General features: G+C 44.7%; 1 long non-coding RNA gene across 1 annotated transcript; it reads left to right on the plus strand.

The window, feature by feature from the left end:
* Positions 1–14,385: 14,385 nt before the first annotated feature.
* Positions 14,386–20,118, plus strand: LOC122237627. Its single transcript, XR_006216211.1, has 3 exons — positions 14,386–14,472; positions 16,794–16,830; positions 19,716–20,118. It is a non-coding gene; the product is annotated as an uncharacterized LOC122237627 (long non-coding RNA).
* Positions 20,119–21,118: the final 1,000 nt, after the last annotated feature.

Below are 21,118 nucleotides of genomic sequence, written 5' to 3' on the forward strand. Positions count from 1 at the left end.
TTCTTTCCCCCCCCTCCCCCCCCCCCCGCTGCCCAATGTTTATTTATTTTTGAGAGACAGAGCTTGAGCAGGAGACAGAGAGAGAGACACACAGAATCCAAAGCAGGCTCCAGGCTCCGAGCTCTCAGCACAGAGCCCGATGTGGGGCTCGATCTCACGAACCATGAGATCAAGATCTGAGCTGAAGTTGGATGCTGACCGACTGAGCCACCCAGACACCCCTCATTTTTAATAGTTCTTGACTAGATGTTGGATATTTAGGATAGAATGTCAAGTTTCTGGATTTTGTTGTTATCATATATAGATTGTGAAATTTGTTTTGACTTGCAGTTTTCAATTTCTTATAAATCAAGATTGGAGGGGCCAACATGGCAGAGAAGGAGGGGGATCCGTACTTCCCATGTCTCTCAAACAAAGAAGGGTTGAAGCCAAAGGACTTTGAACCCCAAAAGGAAAAGAGGAAAAGAGACTGAGTCTACCAGGGAGACACTGGGACAACCTAATGGGCCATATGTGGGTGATGGCAAACTGGGGGAGAAAAAATGGGCTGCATAGGCACGGAGGGGAGGGATCCCCTTCTGCAGAGAGACAAAGGGAAGAGAAAGAGCGTCTGGGGAAGTGTAGGACTGTATCTGGACAAGAGAAAAACCTCTGACTGGGACTGAAAGGGATCCCATCTCTAACTGCTGGGCTTTCTCCGGACTGGGGCCATCTGTTCTGTTTGTGCACCTGGGGAGGAGGGGAGTCAACCCTGGGCTCAGTAGCTAGGTCAGGGGCGCAGTCCGCAGTAGGAGAAAGCAGTCCCCTCCCCTAAAGTTCTGCGGCACAGGACAAAACCAGCCAGGGACCACATATCTGGTGGCAGAGAGAGGCGCTTCCCCAGTGCCAGGGTGCGTGGAGCCAGAGTTTAAATCTCAGCCAAGCGCCAGGGCACAGGAGTCAGCGGAGCAAAACAGACCGCCTTGTCTGTGCCCACGGCACAGTGAGGACAGCTCGAAAGGAGTGATTTAGGACACCGGGTCCGTGGAGAAGAGACTGGGAGGTCACCATTATTCTCCCCACCACCACCAAGGCGGGACCTCAGGAATCGGACAAGGGGGCCCACAGTGGAGGTGGGACCTGCCTACATCAGACCACGTGACTCCGCACTGGGTAGCTGTGTATCTACTGGAGCGGGATAGAGGCTGAGGAACCAGACAGCCCCCTCCTCCAGGCCAGCACTGTTGCACTTCCTGGATTAATTCTAGGACAATTCTTGTTTTTTTAGGTATATTCTTCCTTCCTTTTCTCCTTCCTATCTCTTCCCTCCTCTAGGCTGGTTACGTTGGTTGTTGGTTTTTTTTAAGCAGACATATTTAATCCATTCTCTTGATAAATGTTCTACACCTCCTTCTTTACTTTCTTTTCTCTCTTTGGATTAAGCCATTTAGTTCCTCTGCCGGGTCAATGTTTATTTTTCCTTCTTCCTTGCCCCTGTCATATCTCTCTTTGTATGTGCTCTTCCATCAGCACTACCTCCACCCTGTTCTTTACTTGTGCTGGTGTTTCTGGTTTTTTGGCTTTTGGATTTTTTGTTGGTTTGTTTGTTCATTCGTTTGTTTGTTAGTTTTATTTGTTTGTGTGTTTTTGTTTCCTGTTTGTTTGTCTGCTTGTTTTCCTTTCCAGGGCTACTTGGAGGAATAAATCAAAGCGTACCTGGTGGAGGGTCCAAAACATCACTATGAGGAGGGAAGTAAAATAACTAAAGCCACAAGAACAGAGAGCAAGTAATGCTCTCCAAAAAAACACCTCCTGAAGGGCAGGCCCTGGACAGTGTATGACCTCCTTTTAATACAGCAGTGCTCACAGGTGCAGAGCACATAACAAACTTTTAAGACTCATAAGGGACAGAAAGCTAGCCAAAATGACGAAACAGAAGAATTTTCCTCAAAAGAAATTCCAGGAAGAAGTGACAGCTAAAGAATTGATCAAAACAGATATAAGCAATATAACTGAACAAGAATTTAGAATAATAGCCATAAGATTAATCGCTGGGCTTGAGAAAAGCATAGAAAACAGCAGAGAATCTATTGTTGCAGAGATCAACGAATTAAAAAATAGTCATGATGAATTAAAAAATGCTATAAATGAGGTGCAAAATAAAATGGCAGTGGCCACAGCACAGACTGAAGAAGCAGAGGGGAGAATAGGTGAATTAGAAGATAAAATTATGAAAAAAGAGGAAGCTGAGAAAACGAGAGATAAAAAAATCCAGGATCACGAGGGAAGAATTAGAGAACTAAGTGATTCAATCAAATGGAACAATATCCGTATCACAGGAATTTCAGAAGAAGAAGAGAGAGAAAGGGGCTGAAAGTGTACTTGAACAAATCATAGCTGAGAACTTCCCCAATCTGGGGAAGGAAACAGACTTTGAAATCCAAGAGGCACAGAGAACTCCCTTCAGACATAACTTGAATCGATCTTCTGCAAGACATATCATAGTGAAACTGGCAAAATACAAGAATACAGAGAGAATTCTGAAAGCAGCTAGGGATAAATGGGCCTCAACATACACAGGCAGACACATAAGGGGTAGTAGCATACCTATCTACTGAAACTTGCCAGGCTAGAAAGGAATGGCAGGAAATCTTCAATGTGATGAACAGGAAAAATATGCAGCCGAAAATCCTTTATCCAGCAACTCTGTCATTCAGAATAGAAGGAGAGATAAAGGTTTTCCCAAACAAACAAAAACTGAAGGAATTCATCACCACTTAACCAGCCCTACAAAAGATCCTAAGGGGGATTCTGTGAGTGAAATGTTGCAAGGACCACAAAGTACCAGAGACATCACTACAAGCATGAAGCCCACAGACATCACAATAACTCTAAACTCATATCTTTCAATAATAACACTGAATGTAAACGGACTAAATGCTCCAACCAAAAGACAAAGGGTATCAGAATGGATAAAAAAATAAGACCCATCTATTTGCTGCCTACAAGAGACCAATTTTAGACCTGAGGACACCTTCAGATTGAAAGTGAGGGGATGGAGAGCTAACTATCATGCTACTGGAAGTCAAAAGAAAGCTGGAGTAGCCATACTTATATCAGACAAACTAGACTTTAAATTAAAGGCTGTAACAAGAGATGAAGAAGGGCATTATATAATAATTACAGGGTCTATTCATCAGGAAGAGCTAACAATTATAAATGTCTATGCACCAAATTCGAAGCACCCAAATATATAAAATAATTAACCACAAACATAAGCAATCTTATTGGCAAGAATGTGGTAATTGCAGGGGACTTGAATACTCCACTTACAACAATGGACAGATCATCTAGATAGAAAATCAGTAAAGTAACAATGGCTCTGAATGATACACTGGACCAAATGGACCTAACAGATATATTTAGAACTCTACATCCTAAAGCAGCAGAATATACTTTTTCTCCAGTACACATGGAACATTCTCCAAGATAGATCACATACTGGGTCACAAAACAGCCCTAAATAAATACAAAAGAACTGAGATCATACCATACAGACTTTCAGGTCACAATGCTATGAAACTTGAAATCAACCACAGGAAAAAGTCTGAAAAATCTCCAAAAGCATGGATGTTAAAGAACATCTTACTAAAGAATGAGTGGGACAACCAGGCAATTAGAGAAGAAATTTAAAAATATAGGGAAACAAGTGAAAATGAAAACACAACAATCCAAACCCTTTGGGATGCAGCAAAGGCAGTCCTAAGAGGAAATTATATTGCAATCCAGGCCTATCTCAAGAAACAAGAAAAATCCCCAATACAAAATGTAACAGCACACCTAAAGAAACTAGAGGCAGAACAGCAAAGACACTCAAAACCCAGCAGCAGAAGAAAAATAATAAAGATCAGGGCAGAAATAAACAATATATAGTCCAAAAAAAAAAAAAAAACCCACAAGACAGAACAGATCAATGAAAATAAGAGTTGGTTTTTTCAAAAAATAAAGCGATAAACCTCTAGCCAGGCTTCTCAAAAAGAAGAGTGAGGACCCAAATAGATAAAATCACAAATGAAAATGGATTTTTTACAACCAATCCCTCAGAAATACAAGCAATTAGCAGGGAATACTATGAAAAATTATATGCTGACAAACTAGACAACTTGGAAGAAATGGACAAATTCCTAAACACCCACACACTACCAAAACTCAAACGGGAAGAAATAGAAAATTTGAACAGACCCATAACTAGTGAATAAATGGAATCGGTTATCAAAAATCTCCCAACAAATAAGAGTCCTGGACCAGATGGCTTCCCTGGGGAATTCTACCAGACATTTAAAGCACAGTTAATACCTATCCTTCTCAAGCTGTTCCAAAAAATAGAAATGGAAGGAAAACCTCCGGACTCATTCTATGAAGCCAGCATTACTTTGATTCCCAAACCAGACACAGACCCAGCAAAAAAAGAGAACTACAGGCCAATATCCCTGATGATTATGGATGCAAAAATTCTCAGCAAGATACTAGCAAATCGAATTCAACAGCATATAAAAAGAATTATTCACCATGATCAAGTGGGATTCATTCCTGGGCTGCAGGGCTGGTTCAATATTCACAAATCAATCAATGTGATACATCACATAAATAAAAGAAAGGATAAGAACCACATGATCCTGTCAATAGATGCAGAAAGATAATGTGATAAAATACAGCATCCTTTCTTAATAAAAACTCTTGAGAAAATTGGGATAGAAGGAACATACTTAAACATCATAAAAGCCATTTATGAAAAGCCCACAGCTAATATCATCCTCAATGGGGAAAAACTGGGAGCTTTCCCCCGGAGATCAGGAACACAACAGGGATGTCCACTTTCAGTTAGAGAAGGACAGATATCATGTTTTCACTCGTATGTGGATCTTGAGAAACTGAACAGAAGACCATGGGGGAAGGGAAGGGGAAAAAAATAGTTACAAACAGAGAGGGAGGGAGGCAAACCATAAGAGACTCTTAAGTACAGAGAACAAACTGAGAGTTGATGGAGGATGGGGGAGAGGGGAAAGTGGGTGATGGGCACTGGGTGTTGGGATGAGCACTGGGTGTTGTATGGAAGCCAATTTGACAACAAATTATATTTAAAAAATTCTTATAAATCAGCTAGTTCCACTAAAGCTTATTTTTAAGCTTTGTTAGGTTAGGTTTAGAGTAGCCTTAACTCCAGGGTTAGCCTATTTATGTTTATTTGGTGTGACCTTTTTGGAATCTCTGCTGAGTACCCTGCGTGTTCAACAAAGTCTTGGCAGTCTGGTTGATTAGAACTTGAGCATATCTCAGCCTTTTTTGGGCTCTGGGGATTGTTAAGCTTGTGGCCTCACCTTAGTATCCAGCCAAAGACTCAAGGGAATCTCTTTTTCTGTGTAGCTCGCTCTTCTCTTGACGGTTTGCCCTGTAAATTCAAGTTACCTTTGCTTCCTCAACTTTGATTTTCGTCTCATCAACTCAGTGAGTCTACGGTTTTCTGCTATTATTTTTCTTCTCTTTAATGTAATCCAGAAGGTACCCTCTGTCAAAAGTTGGGGTGATTGTAGGCTCACCTTGTTTTTCTGTTTTACAATCTCAGGGATTGTAATCCTATGCTGCCTACTTTCAGATGTTTGAAATCAGTTTTAAATGCAATATTTCCAATTGTCTAGTTGTTTATTGTAGGTGGGCAAATCCAACTCCAGTAATTCAATGCAGTTAGAAGCAGAAGTCAAGTGTTTAGAATTCTGAGACTAGATAGTAGAACCTGAGCCTATGAAGCGAGGAGCAGCCAGACACAAAGGCAGAAATGTGAAAGAGTTTTGTGTCATAGAAACCAAGGAAGGAAAGGAAAGCCTTTTAAGAAAAGAAGAGTTGTACAACTCTGTGGAATATTTTGAGGGGGTCAAATAAAATTTAGACTAAAAAGTAGCCTTGAATCCAGTAACTTGGAAACCACTGGTGGTTTTATAGAGATCTGTTTCCAAGGAACAGATTGGAAACTAGATGGTTCTGGAGGAAGGGAATGAGTGGTAGTTGAGTTTACTGGTTAGAGTAACACTAGTTCTTGCAACAAATAAAATCCAAAATTTCAGCACCTGGAACAGTGGTGTTTCTGGATGTCCCTGGCCATTGGGCAACTTTCTCTCATGATAGGATTCAAGGATTCAGTCTCATTTCTTTCTCTTTTTCTTTTTTTTTTTTTTTTGACAGCGTCATCCCCTAGTGGGACCTCATCATTGCAGTTGTCTGCATCTAACTGGTTATTAGGGGAAGCAGCACCGGGAAAGCTACTTCCTAAAACCTTTGCCTCGAAGTTACACCCAACTTTTGCTCCTTTTTCATTGGTAGAACTAATGACGTGGCCATACCTAGATGCAAGGAAGCCTGGAAATAGAGCCTGGGCCGCCACCATGCTCTATAATTAGAAGAGGGGTATGACATTTGTAGGGCAACAAGCCATCTCTGCCACGGTAGAGATAATGCTTTTGAGAAGTTTGCTTTGAGTGGCAGGAGAGCGTTTGGCTCAAAGCTGGATAGACGTGAGAGGTTAATCTGAAAGATTGGGGCATGTTTTCAAGCCACTGGGAGTGCTCCAAGTCAAGAGAGAGGTTAAACATACAAGAAAGGGAGAAACAGAATGAATACGAAAAAAGGGCAAGGTAGAAGAGTAGGATATGTAAAGCTCAAATACCAGGACTGGTCTCAGGGAGGGTGAACAGTGGTTCTGTTGTATCGAAAGGGGAGGAGACTAGGGGAAGGCATAGGCAGGTTTTATGATTAGTTAATGTCAACACAGGGAGTTCCTCTCTGCTGGTGCCTATTTTTTTCTAGGAAATAGGAGGTAAATTAAGGAGGACGTGTGGGACATGGGAAGTTTGAGGTGAGTAAAGATTTAGAATTATTGCTGCCTTGCTCAGTCTTATTGTACAGTAGATGCTCTATAAATGTTTTTTGAGTATTGATGTATGCATTGCCTTTCCCAAGATTTTTAGGGCACCATCTAGGGATTGTTATGAATAAACAAGGGCTCCTTCCTTCTGCCTCTGAGCAGGCAACAAACTCTTGCTGTGAATCTAGGTGCCATTGGCTGGAATGAATTATAAGGCAAGCCTATCTTTTTTTTTGACCACACCTGGAGGAACTTGGTCACTGAATTCCTAAAGAATCTTGTTACATAAATTACTCCTCTGACCTGGAGCACATGGAAATATTTTCACCTGCTGCCAACAGCTGCAAAGCCCCTGGTTTCAGGATGGAGGTGGGAGGCAGTGGGTTTTGAAGGGTGTCGAGTATCCAGTAGGCTGTCTGGCCTCCCTGAGCCACCCATAGAAGCCCTCGCCTTCCCCTCTCCTGTCCTTTTCTGTTGCCTCCAGAGTAGAGAAAACCAGACCTCAGAGTTAACAGGCACCTGTTTCCTGCTGCATGTATTTAGGATTAGGTCATGAACCTGAAATGAATGAAATGAAAGGTGGGAGCTGTGCCAGAAAATACTGAATGTACAAAGCGAGCGTGCTTGTGTTCAAGCCCTCAGAAGATGGACTCTCCGCCCACCCTCCTCCCCACCACGGGTCCCTTCCCTCTCCACCTCCTGCGCCCTGTCGCCCACTTGTCCCAACCTCTTACTCTTTCTCCCCATTTGGCTTCCCTCCCCGTGCCCTCCACAGCCCCCATTTCTCTTCCGTTCCCCCCTCTGACCCCGCAGAGCCTCGCGAGCTGGCGACCCTGCAGCCAAGGGCTCCCGCAGCCTTCCTGGAGCCTGCTGCTCCCTGTTATTTTCATTTCCCTGTAATTCGAGGGGACAGGTGAGATGTGCTTCAAAACACTGTAATCATATTTTAAATGGAAATGAAATGTGTGAATTAAATGTAAATTACAGTAGAATGGAAGGACAATCACTATTAGTTAAGGGCTGACACCTATTTTTGCAGACCTTTCCCAAACGCCACAACTTGTTTCCCCACATGTGTGATGAGAAGTTGTAATTATGTGGCAGCTGCTTCTGCAGTGGGGCTGATGCTGGTTACTGGATCATTTGTGCAAGGGGGTCTGGGTGCCGGGCCGCGGATGTATTTTAAATAGATACGGACTGCTGTTGGTACTATAAAATTACCCAGAAGAAATGATATTTTTATGCGAGGGCCGTGAAAAGAAACCTTTTTTTGTTGTTGTTTTGTTTTCCCCTTGGAAAGGTGAGGCGGTAATAGAAAGGGACACTTTTATATAGTCAATTTATTTACGGATTCTCCATTTGCTTTTATATTGGAAAAATATGTGCTGTGCCAATGGGTTGCAATTTGGCTCTCAATCTTGGCCTGCCTCCCTCCCACCTAGTGCAGAATGCCTTGGTGCTTCCTAGGGGAGCCCACGGTCCTCCTGTACGACCATTACTGGAGCATTTTTCAAGACAGGATCAGCCCTTTGCTATAATTCCTTGGACGATGAAGGTAATAATTTTATTATCTATCTACCCAAAGCCATGACAAACAGCAAAAAAGATTTAAAAAGAAAATCATTTAATCCCCATCAATCCAGTCTTTTGTTTTGCTTTATGTGGGCACAATGACTGGTTGACTGAGTGTGTTTTAAAACTTTCTGAGCCGTTTCTGTGGTGTGTTGCAGAACTTTCAGAGGTAAGGGCCGATCTGGATGAAATAGATAAAGTTAGAAGCAGCAAGGGGCGATCAGTAAATGCATTAAAAAGGGATCTATTTACATGTTCATTGTTGATTCTAACTCCTGTTTGCCTCAAGTAAATTCCTCGTTCTCCGTGGGAGCAGTCAGCAGATAATATATGTTGAATAATCACGTGTGTCACTGAAATTTACCAATCTTGCATTTTTCGGGCAACAGAGATGCAAGCTCAGTCAATATTTAGTTCTTAGGGACACTGGTGATTAAGGTGTAACGTCTGGCTTGAGATTAGCAAAGGGTCCATCTTGAAGATTCTCTGGCATCTGGCCAATCCCCACCTCTGCCCCTGGCCTCCTCCTCCATGGTCTCTCGTAGGCCACTGCCAAGGGCTCCAGAACAGCCCAGCACCTCGCTGGGCTCCACCTCGCTGCCTGAGCTCACATTGTAAATGCAGCTCTGACCGTGTCACTGGCTGCCCTGGTGAGAACCCTCGGGGGCCTTGGTGAGACAGAGTCAGGGGTCCGCGATGTAGCCACACATGTAGTCAAGTGTCCCTGATGTAGCTCCCAATACTCCAGGCCCTTTCCCTCTGCTTCCAACCAATTCTTCTTTGAAGGTCTGCTCCCAAGTTCTCTGCCTGGTAATCCCACTTACCCTTTAAAGTTTCTCTTAGAATTCTCCTTGGGGGAAAAGCTTTCCCAAAGCTCCTGAAGACCAAACCAAGTGCTTTGGTGGCTATGTCCAGGCATGCTGTGCTCACCACACTGAATTATTACTGACTTTATACACACCTACCTCTAGATTAACACCCAAATAAATGCCTGGCGCAGCTTGACAGTAAACCTCTTGGGTGGTGGCTGCTTCTCTTTGCAAAGTTGAGGGGCTAAAATAAATAAACTTGACTATAGGCCAATTTTTGAATTCCTCGACAGTGTCTTCTTTTGCTGACATTATCCATCTTCCTTTTAAAATAAAACATAAAACGGCTGTATACAACAAAATGTAAACCACATCAAGTGTCTTCCTTTTGATTGCATTATGTCTACCACCACCTTGTTTATGTTCGTGTGGAAATAAAATTAGTTGGCAGCATGTGTTCTAAATGCAAATCTGATCACGGCACTTGCTCCTCTGTCTTCTGGCTTGCTGATACAAAGGGTGGTTGGGATGAGCAGAAAGGTCAAAAGGGAATTTATAGATATTTTATAATATCTATATTTTATGTTATAATATCTTATTTTATTATATTTTATAATATATAGCTTTGTAAATATTTGATTATATTTTATAATATATAAATATGTAAATATTTTATCATATTTTGTAATATATATAAACATAAATATTTTATTATATTTTATAATATATTTTATAATATCTATATTATAGATATAGATATTTATAGATATTTTATATCTATTTATTTGCTAGTGTCTTTTGTTTTATTTAGTTTTTATTATCATTTTTATTTTAGAGACAGTGAGAGTGACAGGAGGGGAGAGGGACAGAGGTAGAGAGAATCTTAAGCAGGCTTCATGTTCAGCATGGAGCCCAATGTGGGGCTTGATCCCACAACCCTGAATCATGACCTGAGCCAAAATGAAGAGTTGGATGCTCATCCGACTGAGCCACCCAGGCGCCCCTATGCTGTGATTTATAAAAAGAAATACATATTTGATGTTCATTCTGTTTCTGGCACAGAGCTCCTAAAGCCCTTAGAATTTGTCTTTTGTTATGCTGATGAGGGGACATCTAGACTGCACCTAAGGATGGGGTCTGGTTGCCAGGATAGTCAACTTGGTGATTAGAGGGCTGCAACTTTCAGTACTACCCTTGAATTTCTGGGAGGAGTAAGGGGCTGGAGATTGAGTTCCATCATCAGTTCCATCACCAATGACTTAACTGATTGTGGCTATGTAATGAAGCCTTCGTAAGAACCCAAAGGACAGGGTTCAGAGAACTTCCAGGTTGGTGAACACGTAGAGGTGCTGGGAGAGTGCACACCTAGAGAAGGCATGAAGATCTGCTCCCTTCCCTCATACCTCGCCCTATGCCCCTCTTCCATCTGGCAGTTCCTGAGTTATATCCTTTTATAATACACTGGTAATCTAGTAACTAAAATATTTCTCTGAGTTCTGTGAGCCACTCTAAGAAATTAATCAAATGCAAGGAGGCTATCATTGGAACCTCCAATCTATAGCCATTGGATCAAAAGCACAGGTGACAACCTGGACTTGTGAGTGGCATCTGAAGTGGGGAGATGGGCAGTCTTCTAGGACTAAACCCTTTCCTATGGGATCTGACACCATGTCTAGGTAGATAGTGTCAGAATTGAGTTGGATTGTAGGACACTCAACTGGTGTCACAGAATTGCTTGGTGGTGAAGAACCCCGTACGTTGTACTGGTGATGAGAATCATCACATAGTGAAAAGGAAAGAGTAGATGTTTCTGGAGATCCCTTCAAGCCCACTTCTGTTCTATAAAATAGAGAAGGCATTAGTATTCCCACCATAAAAATGAGGAAACTTATTCAGAGGGCCGGTACCAATCAGAGAAATGGAGGCAAAGAGAAATTAGGTGGTATGTTCAGAGTAAGAGTTAGTAACAGAGTTAGCCAGAAGCCCCGGAGCTGATGAGGTTCCCTGCAGTACCTGGAGTTCTCGTAGGCTGTGGCATGCCTAACAGCTATCAAAGAAGCAAAGTTGTTTGGGGCCCAACAGATTTGGTGAGTATTCTAGAAGAACAATTATTCCTACACAATTTATTATTAAGAAGCCTGGATGTTTCCTCAGATGATAGTAATTCTGATTGAGATCTACCTGGGGTACCAGGATGAAGTGTGGTGGGGGTGAGAATAGCCCTTGCTTCTGACCGCACCCATGCCATAATGCCCATGTCAATCTCTGCATCAGAAAGTGAGTTGCCAAATGTCCTTCTGACCTGCACTAGAAGTTAAGAAGTTTCAACCAACCCCCGCCCCCTGCCCCCAGGAAAACTCAGCCACCAGATCAACCTCTTTCTATTAATATATCTAGACAGCCTCTACAAACCTGGGATTTATGCTGGTAACCTGGGTCTCGGGAGGGCCTAGCTCAATTTGTGCAGAAATTCCACCAACGGTGGAGAGTTGATTTAGTGTCAGAAAAGGGTGTTTGAAACAAGTGCGTTTTCCTTTACGAGTCTTTTAACATCAGGAGAGAAATACAGCTGATTGCAATTGATTTGTATACGTGGCTCTTTGTGTGAAGTGTCACAGCATGTTTTATAGGAAGAGGGAAACAAAGAAGGAGAAGGGAGAGAAATCGCTCTCCTAGAAGATGCAGGACAGAGTGCAAGGAAGCACATCTTACAGAACACTGTTTGGCCCTCCCGGTGACAGGCATGGATCCCTGCTCCATCACCTACTTTCTGTGTGACCCTGGCAAGTCGCTTAAGGTCTCAAAGCCCTGGTTTCAACATCCGTGAAAGGGGAATAACAATAGTTCCTACCCCATAGGCTGTGGGGAAGGTGAAATCAGCTGGTGCGGCTGAAGGGAGAAGGGTAGTGCTTGCAATAAATGATAGCAAAAAGAAAAAGCACTTGGGGGCCTGGGTTGCTGTATACTCACCAAGTCAAGGCTTTCAGGAAGTCTTTCAGAAGTCAGTGGTTAAAGTCGCACTCACTCCTTTGGGACTGAATCTTCAAAAGTTGTGAACAGGCTTTCTGCCTCTTCCCCATGCCTCCCAACCCCAGTGGCTTTGTTCTCCTCCACTTCCTCTGCCTCTCTAAAAGCTACTTCCAGGAAAGGGCTTTATAAGAGCCCATTGTACTGAATGGACCATTCAGTTTAATGACCATTTAGAGTGTGTCACATATAGGAGAACACCGGAGCCCTTTATGGTTTGAGAAACACTCTCATGATGGCCCCTGGGGTGGCTCAGTCGGTTAAGCATCTGACTCTTGATTTTGGCTCAGGTCACGATCTCTTGGTTTGTGAGTTTCGAGCTTCGTGCTGACAGTATGGAGCGTGCTTGGGATTCTCTCTCTCTCCTTTTCTCTTTGCCCCTCACCCACTTGCTCTCTCTCATAAATAAACAAACTAAAAAAAACACCAAAAACCACTTTCATGCACATGACCTCATTTAATCATCTCAGCAATTCTATGAGATATACAGGTGGCCCCTGACATACTATGATTTGATTTTTCAGCTTGAGGAGGGTATGAAAGCCATCACATTTATTAGAAACCAGACTTCAAATTTTGAGTTTTGGTCTTTTCCCCGGCTAGCCATCAGGCAGGATGATTCTTTCTGGTGATGCTGGGTGAGGCAGGGAGGCGCAGCCCCCAGTCAGCCATGTGATCACAAGGGTGGACTGACAACTATTCTGTTTCTCGCTTTCGGTACAGTGTTCAATCAATTACAGGAGATGTTCAACACTTTATTATAAACTAGGCTTTGTGTTAGGGGGTTTTGCTCAACTGTCGGCTAATGTCAGTGTATGGAGTATATTTAAAGTTGGCTAGGCTAAGCCCTGATGTTCAGTAGGTTAGGTGTATTAAATGTATTTCCCACTTCTGATTTTTTCAACTTATTATGGGTTTATGGGGACATAACTCAATTGTCAGTCAAAGAAGATCCGTATAAGACAGGTGGTATTTATCCTATCGTAAAATGAAATATAGGCAGAGAAGAGTAACTTTTCAAAATTCATGTTTTTGTTCCTATATATAGTTTTAGGTATACATAAATGACTGACTAAAATTGCACAATTAATAAAGTAAGGGTTTATGACTTGGTTTTGTTTTTCTGACTGAATTTTAGTATATTTTAAAAGAAAGAACATTAAAGCAAAGAAAAGACTAGTTGTGGAGTTTCAGCATACGTCAACAAATCAGGGAGTGGGAGTACTTTGTGGGCTAGGAGTCTTTTCCAATGTCTTTGCTGTAACGTTGTACAGAAGCCTGGCAGTCTATGGGAAGGCCCAACTCTGCCCAAGGTATATAATAGCAAAAGTTTTGACTTTCTCTTGGCCTTAAGCTTTCTTAATGTGTCTGTATATTCCTTCACTATCTTCTCCACTAACATGCCTGTGTTAGTTATCTACTGCTGTGTAACAAGTTACCCCCCAATGTAGCAACTTAAAAAAAAACATTTATTATCTAATAGTTTCTGTGGGTCAGGAATCCAGGCACCACTTAGCTGAGCCATCTGCTTCTTGGTCTCTCAGAAGGCTGCGATCAAGGTGTTGGCTGGGACTGTGGTCATCTTGAAGCTCAAAGTGGGGGTGGATTTACTTCCAAACTCATCAATGGTTGTTGGCAGAACTCAGTTCCTCAGTGGCTGTTGGCTGGGGTTGCCCTCAGTTCCTTCTTATATGAGTTTCCCCACAGGGCAGCTCATCCAAGTGAGAGAGAAAGAGAATGAACAAGATGGAACTCACAGCCTTTGTGAGGTTAATCTCTGAGGTGACATGCCATCACTATTGCCGTACTCTATTCACTGGAAGTGAGTCATTAGGTCCAGTCCATACTCAAGAGAGTTTACAAAGGCCCACATACCAGGAGGTAGAGCTCGTCGGGTCATTCTAGAAGTCTGCCGAACCACAATGCCTTTGTAGGGACTGGAGCCAGCCCTCAGGACCAGAAACAGGCTCTAACAGCTTCCTTCTCTTATTTCTACTTTGAAATCAGTAGTATCTCCTCAACCTTTGTGGGAGCAGTTGTGAGGGTGTCCTCTTGAGCCAAGCCCCTAGGCAACTGACTTGATAGTGAAGCAAACTGAATTCAACCTAAGCAACTCATAACCAGTACCCGAAGCTGGGCTGTAATGAATGAGAACGAGCGCGCTTCAAGGTTGGGCAAGTCTTTTGATTCTTTGTTCTTTCCCTCACTCAAGTGGTTATGATGATATGTGAACCTAGAGGACAAACTTTCCCAAAACAGGGATAGAGAATCTCTTGTTTTGGCAGTACTGCCTCCTGCAAAGGTAGGGTGGGGTCAGAATCCGGGAGCATGGATGCCGCTGCCAGCTCCCAGTCCCCAGGCGGCGGTGTCTGCGAACAGAGGAGGTATGCCCTGGCTCGGCCGGTACGTCTGTCAAGGCAGCTCCAGGCTGCCTTGAAACAGAAGCCTGTTGTTTCCCAGGAATGTCAGGTCCCATGTGCGCAGAACCATGCCATTGCTTTGGCAAGTTCATTTTATTTTCATTCATTTAATTGCCTCTCTCAGCTGTTTGTTTTATGAGGAGTTAGTTTCATTAGTCTACTAAGCCCACGTGCTAGCTCCGTGCGCTCAAACGTTGCGTGGACGTTGAGTTTTTCCCCAACTGGGTCTTGCAGAGAACATATATGACCCTAGCGTTGCCCTCTTGAAGTTGAGGCCTGGCATGGATTGCCTGGCATGGGGCCAGGAAGTTCATTAAGTCTTCATCTGAGTTGGTGTAACTTTCTTATGTAAAAGCCACTGACGGCTCCCTGTTTGCAGGAAATGCCAAGCTTGTTGGCGTGAATACAGGCCCTTCACAGCCTGGCCCGAGTCTGCCTCCCCACAGGCCTGTCCAGCTGCTTGTCTGGATCTCCTGTACACACAACAGCTAGAATCCTAGCCTGCTTTCACGCTGTTTCTTTATTCATGCATTTCCCTCACTGTGGGATGAAGGCCCTCCCTCTCTGACCCCCTCTGCCCATCTCTGCGTGGCAATCTCCTCCTCATCTTCCAAGGCCCCGCTCAAACACTAGCTCTGCTTTGTAACTTTTCGGACCTCCTGCTTTCCTTTGGGTTAGAACTCGCGGGTCGATAGCAGCTGCCATCAGCACCCCACCCATTTCCCCTTGGCATTTACCACTTTTTGACACACCAGCCTGACTTCCCACTGCCAGCACCCGCAACTCTTTTTCTGGGGGCTTCCTTTGTCTGCCCACCCTGCCCAGGTGCAAGGTGGGTTGGAAATGTTGGGAGTTATGTCCCCAGAGCAGCCCACCCCCAATAACTGATGGGACTCGGTAGACAAACACCCCGGCTCCCTCACCCTTTGGGCAGGGCATTCCCGAGGCATTTCTCTACAGCAGCCCCTGGGGTCTCCCATGGAGCGAAGCTCCACTTGCCCACAGAAGCAACTGGTTGATAACACATCCCTTCATCCCTTCTCGGTTCCTTCCCTTTCCTTTCTCATTCCCCCCCTTCCCTATCACTGTTCACCCCCCCGTCCCCACCCCAACGGCCAATAACGTCTTTGTACTTGAATGTTTGCTTCAGGGTCTGCTTCTGGGGATCCCAACTAATACAGAGCCCTTCATTTGTGTTTGGGCTCTGTCTACACATTTGTTACAGCCCATATTACAATGTATTGTGTGTTGCCATGGTGTCCTGTGTCCACCGTGACCTCCTTGAGGACAAGATCTCTGCCTTGTCCCTCTCCGCATCCCCCACACTGAGTGCAGTGTCGGGCCCACAAGCAGTGCTCAGACTTTTGCAGAGTTGATTGATTCTCTTATGCTCATTTTCCTGTTTTGTTTTGTTTTTTTATTTAATTTTTCTGTTTTCATAGCTGATGGAGTTTAGATCCTGTTTTTGAGCCAGAGGATGAAGTGGTCAGCCAGACCATCTCAGCATCACTGTGGGCCCAGCCTCTCTTGTGGCCCTTTGTGTCAAGAAGTTTGCCCAGAGGGTTATGTAGCCAGGTGACAGAGCAGCCCTATGCTGGCCACTCTTTGACAGACTGCGAGATTGCATTTTGCATTTTGTGTGGTTGCACTGGTCTTAATTTGGTACAGACAGCATCTGTTCTCATTTCTTTTACCCGGACTCTGTTGTTGCAAATGAGAAATCGGGACGAGTGTAAATGAGATATTGGGAATAAAATCCCATGCTGCAAAGTGCTGAAGTCCCAGGGAAAGGAAGAAATATCTGCTGTGCTATCCTGGGATCACCTTAGATGCCTGCTGAGGTATACTCACATACGCTCCCTGGCCAAGTTTGGGACTTGGGGCAGAATTTCTCACCCCACCTGAGTGAAGAGTTGGAGGGCTGGGGAATGACACATTGGAAGGTTGAGTAAGATTCTCAGAAGAAAGTCTTTACTACAATGTTATTATTATTATTATTATTATTATTATTATTATTATTCTGTGATGACCTTATTCAGTTTTGTCTATAATTATTGCACTTTTTTTCAGGGTGAGAGAGGAAAAGGGACCAGGAAGTGCTCACCAGGTGGGGTATCACTCTCTTTTGTGTCAAGTACTTCTTTACAGAGGACAAAACCCCAACCACAGTGCAGGGAGCATTCTGTACCTATTGGCAGAGCTCCACAACTGACAGACAATGAATGGTCCCAGGTTGGCAAGCAGGCTGGGTGCCCCATCGGCTAGTTTCATCTGGTTGAGCTTGGTTTGGTTGGTGCTCCATTTGCCTCCAGGCCTTGAGAATGTTTCTGATGGGGCAGGAAGGTGATAATAAGGCCTCTTAGCACCACTGATTAGCCCCTCTTGCTTCTGTCCCCTTGGTTCCTGGGAAGTTAACACCTGTGGGCTTTTCCCTTGGAAGAAGCCCAACTGGGTCATTCTCGCTGAAAGTAGATCCTTGATCCAGAGGGTCGTTTTTATTTTTCTTTTTTTAACAGCAGGTCTTTAATGCATTGTTATGACCTTGGGAACACTGCAAAATAGAATGGCATGGGGCATCAAGGGTATAAGACGGCCCAGAGTCTTTTCTTGAGAACTGTGCTTTGCTCTGACATATGTCTTGCTTAGTTAGTTTATTAGAATTAAGATATATTCCTTTATGAGTGAAAATATATGGTAGGATTTCTATTGACTATCCTTACTTGGCCAAATAAAAAGTTGGCAACAACCTTATCATTTCTAACATTCCCTTCAAAAATATATTTTTCATAGATTGGTGATACACAGAAGACAGTGGACAGATATAGAGGACAGATTAAATACTCCATGAGTCCTCATCTAAGCCTGATTTTTTTTTACTTTCTGTAGAAGAGTATACTTTGCCATCGATGCCTAGCTTTCCTTATCTGCAAGATGGGGGCGGAGACCAGGCCACCTAGCTTTATATAGATCAACTGAGAAGGTGATTAGGGTAAGAAAAATCCATGAGGAATGAGGTAGGCTGAGAAATGGCCTTCAAGAGATATCTACTTCCTAAGCCCTGGAAGCTGTGATAGTTATCTTATGTGGAAAAAAAATGGAGGTGGTGGGGAGGTCTTTGGAGATGGGACTCAATTAAGGATTTTGAGAAGGGGAAACTGTCCTGGATTATCCAGGTGGCTCTACACAAAATCACACACATCCTTATAAAAGGGAGGCGAAGGAGACTGCAGACACAGGAGAAGGAGATGTGAAAGCATAAAGCAGAGCAGAAAGAGATTTGAAGATAATGTCCTTGCAGATTAGACTGATGTAGTCACAAGCCAAGGAATGCCAGAAACTACTAGAAGCTGTGAGAGGCAGGGAATGGATTCTCCCCAAGCACCTCTGGAGAGCATGGCCCTGGCCTTACTGACATCTTGATTTCAGCCCAGTGATACTGACTTTGGACTTTTGACCTCCAGAACTGTGAGAGTAAGTTTCTGTTGTTTTACGCCTCCGACGTTGTGGTAATTTGTCACAACAGTCACAGGAGACTAACAGAGGATTCCAGACTCTAAGCTCCTTTAGACTAGGGATTAATCCTGTGTTTCTTTAATCTCTCAAACAATGCCTTGTCCTTAGCATGGACATACCTAGCTGCCCACACCTGTAGATGAGACGGCTCGGCACCGATCTGCTATTTAAGGACAAATCTTCTGAGTCTTCTCTTTTAGGGCCTGTAGACATTTCCTGGATTGTTGGGGACATGTAACCATGGCTCTTTCTCAACTTCATTTCTAGAAACATTAGACTGTCTCCTTGACGTTACACAGAAAGAGATGTTCTTTGCAAGGCAGTGGTTCGGACTTGAAAGAGGCGTATTTTTTAGCAGACAGTGGGATGAGAAATGGGAGTCTGTGCCACGAACCCTTTCTACGAACAGTGCGGTGAAAGCATACCTTTTCTTGGTTCAGGTCCCTTCTGAGTAAGAATTCGTTTCCTGTTTTGCTTTTCAACCTGAGAAGTGACTGTCAGGGGTTGAATTATGTCCCCCTCAAATCCACATGGTGAAATACCTCAGAATGTGACCTTATTTGGAAATAGCGCCACTGCAGATGTAATCAGTTAAGATAAAGTCATTAGGGTAGGCCCTAACCCAGAGTACTGGTGCCCTTATATAAAGGGGAAATTTGGACAAAGACCCACAGACATGGGGAGAATGTCACGAAGGCAGAGATGGTGTGATGCACCTACAATTCAAGGAACACCACAGATCGCCAGCAAACCCCTGGAAGCTAGGGGAGAGGCGTGGGACAGAGTCCCCCTCACAGCCTCAGGAGGAACCAATGCCGCAGATACGTTGATCTTGAACTTCTGGCTTCCAGAACTTCGAGACAACACGTTGCCGTTGTTGAAGTTGCTCAGCATGCAGTGCTTTGTTATGGCGGCCCGAGTCAACGAGCCCAGTGCCACCAACTTGTGCTCTATGTGTCTTGCCTGCACCTTGTAGGGAGCAGCTAAATGAAAGAGAGAGAACAAGAGGGAGTGCTCCTGCTTGCATGCAGGGCAGGAGTGCAGCCTTTAGAAGTGTGGCCTTGATGTCTGAACAGCAATCCTTCCACACCCAGCAATTTGTCTGCTGCCTGTGATAAGAAGATCCATGGAGTCTCAAAGCCACCTCCCTGTCCTAATCCCTCCCCAGGGAGCCAACCTTTCCCTCCAGATGGGGTCAGTGAAGGAAAGTAAAGTTTCAGTCATGCCTTTCAAGTTGCCCTCCCCTCCCCTCTCGCTTTGGTCTCTCCCCCTCCCCCCACAGCCCCCCTTGTTTCCAAGTGCCCAGCCTTGTCAGAAGAGAGGGGACCATCTGGTTAGTCCTTGTTTACTGCACACCCTGCCAGTTTGAGCTTATTAATCATATTTACCCAAGTATCTTAATTACTCCCTGTCTAGCAACTTGCTTTGCACTCAGCTGTTGACCCCTCTTTTTTTATTCCTTTCTATCATTAATCATAGGCGCAGCGTGGGTACAGGAATTCCTGAAGCTTGGATTTCGCTGGCACCGTTACCACTCCCAGAGAGGAGCGGCTGGAGTTCACGGCTGGTTCCTGACAAACTTCCTAATTAATCTGCTGAAGATCAGAGGAGGACTAATCGGGGCTGAAGACTGTGTTGGGCCCATCCCCCCGCCCTTTCCGTGTGTGTGTCTGTGTGTGTGTCTGTGTGTGTGTGTACCGCGCGCCTGTGCACACACTTACAGTGCTGAGCTTGGCAGGAGAGAGTCTCAGCCAGCGATTCAGCACAATAGCATTCCTGCTGCTGCCACCTACCTTCCCTGCTTTGGGAGGAGGAATTTTCTTCTCTTGCTTAGAAGTTTCCAGGAGTCCCCACTCCTTCTGCTGGCGGATGCATGGCGGAATACACATCTTCCAGCCCACTTTCCTATGGGACCAGAATCTCGGGGCCGGTGCAGGCAGGAGCTGTCTCGTGCAGAGCGGATCAAAGCTTTCTCCGGTGGAGCCAAAGATCGGGGGGCCTCTCAGGAGCTCAAGATGCTCCGGGGCCCAAGACCGGCCAAATCCAGGGGCGGCTGCAGACCTCAGGAGCACCCGCTGCAGGGTGCCAGGCTAACAACTTCCAGACAGACAGCCGCCGCACGGGAGGAAATGCAGAGCCGAGGACAGCTGAGCAAGAGTAGGAAGTCTCTCGAATAAGCCGTGCCCCGTGTGCCCCTTTCTCTTTTCTTTAGCAGAAGGCAGCGGGCAGGCAACAAGGGCCGGGCTTCTTTCTTTCCGCCGGGCCTGAATCTCCAGGCCGAGAGACACCATTAAGGAGTATAATTTGTTGATCCAGGCTCTCCTTGCGTTTCAGTGCAGAGTGGCATCGTTTTCTTTATGACCTCGTAAAGTCACAGCCGAGAGGCCGATTTGGAAAACAAACTGCCTCAGGTTGACAGATAATTAGATACAGGGGACATATTATATGCCTTTGCATATAAATGTGCTCCGAGGCGTGTTGGTTCATCTGAAGTTGAGGTTAAAGGCGCGCCAGGTATTCCTGACACATCAGGATATATATTTTCATACGGTCTCGGGCGCTGTGTTGGTTTTATAGCCCTTTCATCCCGGCGCTGACTGATGGCGACCGAGCGCAACCCAACTTAAGAGGAGCGGGGCGCTCGCTCACCCATGAGCCTCTGCGCGGCCGCTGGGCTCCCCACCCCCTCGCGACTCCCCCCCCTTACCTCGCCCTGGCAGAGGGGCTGTTCTTCAGGCTTCCATGCCTTGCGCATGACCAATGGCCACCCTGGGCGGGGGGTGGAAGTGGGCAGGATCCACTTTTCTTTTCTTCTCCCCCCTCCTTTTTTTTTTTTTTTTTTTTTGAATTCTGGGGACCCATTTAATAACAGTTACAAAACA

Source organism: Panthera tigris, chromosome B1 (genome assembly GCF_018350195.1).
Source record: "Panthera tigris isolate Pti1 chromosome B1, P.tigris_Pti1_mat1.1, whole genome shotgun sequence".
NCBI classification, from domain to species: domain Eukaryota; kingdom Metazoa; phylum Chordata; class Mammalia; order Carnivora; family Felidae; genus Panthera; species Panthera tigris.